At 40.2% G+C, this 1,271-nt stretch overlaps 1 non-coding gene across 1 annotated transcript; it reads left to right on the top strand.

The window, feature by feature from the left end:
- The first annotated feature begins 951 nt into the window (after window positions 1-951).
- Window positions 952-1,023, top strand: TRNAD-GUC (transfer RNA aspartic acid (anticodon GUC)). The gene has a single exon. It is a non-coding gene; the product is annotated as a tRNA-Asp (tRNA).
- Window positions 1,024-1,271: the final 248 nt, after the last annotated feature.

The following is a 1,271-nucleotide window of genomic DNA, read 5'->3' as shown; positions in this document are numbered from 1 at the left end:
GAAAAGGGTGCAACCCATCTGGACCCGCAGATTTGTTTTTGTTTATTTTGTGTAGCGCCGTGTAGACTCCAAGTTTTGTGACTTCAATTTTAGGTAAGGGTGGCCCACGTCTCGGTAGTAGTGGGACTAAGTCACATGTTTTCGGTGTAAAAGACTTCTCGAACGTTAAGGCTAGTATTTCAGCTTTTTCATGAGGGAGTGAAAAAGTTTGATTGCATGCTGACCTCATTGTTGGTATGCTAGTATTTTCTTGGCGTCGTGCATTAATTGCTCGGAAGAAGGATTTTTTCCCGTCGTTGCTATTCCTTACTGCTGAGGCCATGTAGTTCTTATAATCAAGCCGTAGTGTTTTTTTTATGGTGTTACGGTTTCTTCGGAAAGATTGCCATGCGTCCATCGTGTCGATGACTTTTGCGTGCCTCCTTTGACGGGTTATACGGTCAATTGTCTTTCGGTTTTTCTGTGTTAACCAAGGTGCTGTGGATCGCCCCTTTGTCATTCTTTGTGGGGTATGTAGTTCACTGGCCATTTTGTATGAATCTTTGATACAGTTCCATATATTTTCTGTTGCATTTCCTAAGTGGGTCGACGACTTAATAAATTATAGTCGTCGTCAAATTCAGTAATAAATATATTTTAGTTTTGCGGAATGCAGTGTAACCACATGTAACAGTAAGAATACTATAATTATACAAGTAGTTCACTCATCCTCCTTGTAGGTAAAGGAATCATGGTAAAAATATTAAGGAATAATTAATGGCATTACAAAAAAAATATATATTTTACAATGCATCGACCTTTACAGATTAGAGAGTGTATACTTTCAAAAGATAACAGCGATATATGATTAGAGCGACGTTTGCCAACTCTTTAACTTGGCTCTATTCCAGATGCTTAGTTTCCGATACGATACTGTGTTTTCTGTACAAGTTTCTTGCAAGAATTTCTCAGTCCTCGGTAGTATAGTGGTGAGTATTCCCGCCTGTCACGCGGGCGACCGGGGTTCGATTCCCCGCCGGGGAGGATAATATTTTTAAATTAAATTTCGAAATTCTTCGAAATGTTTCGTTCCTAATGATTGTGAATGGTTTATACCAGAAGTGCATTATATTAGCCTAGGAAGTACCAAAAGAAGTGTTTGGGACTCCCCTTTTTTGTGTGGCAATACTGAAGGGCGACATATTTGCCACCTTGTGATAACTTTTCTCAGGCCTCGGGTTTAGGCGCGACTCGTACGCCAAAATTTGCCCTATCGGGAGAACATGAACTCT

The sequence above is a fragment of the Phalangium opilio genome, unplaced genomic scaffold, assembly GCF_054372755.1.
Source record: "Phalangium opilio isolate 3A_F unplaced genomic scaffold, DU_Popi_V2 ptg000217l_1, whole genome shotgun sequence".
In the NCBI taxonomy this organism is placed as follows: Eukaryota; Metazoa; Arthropoda; class Arachnida; order Opiliones; family Phalangiidae; genus Phalangium; species Phalangium opilio.
The sequence above is the reverse complement of the archived record's forward strand: the minus strand, read 5'-3'. Positions and strand labels throughout refer to the sequence as shown.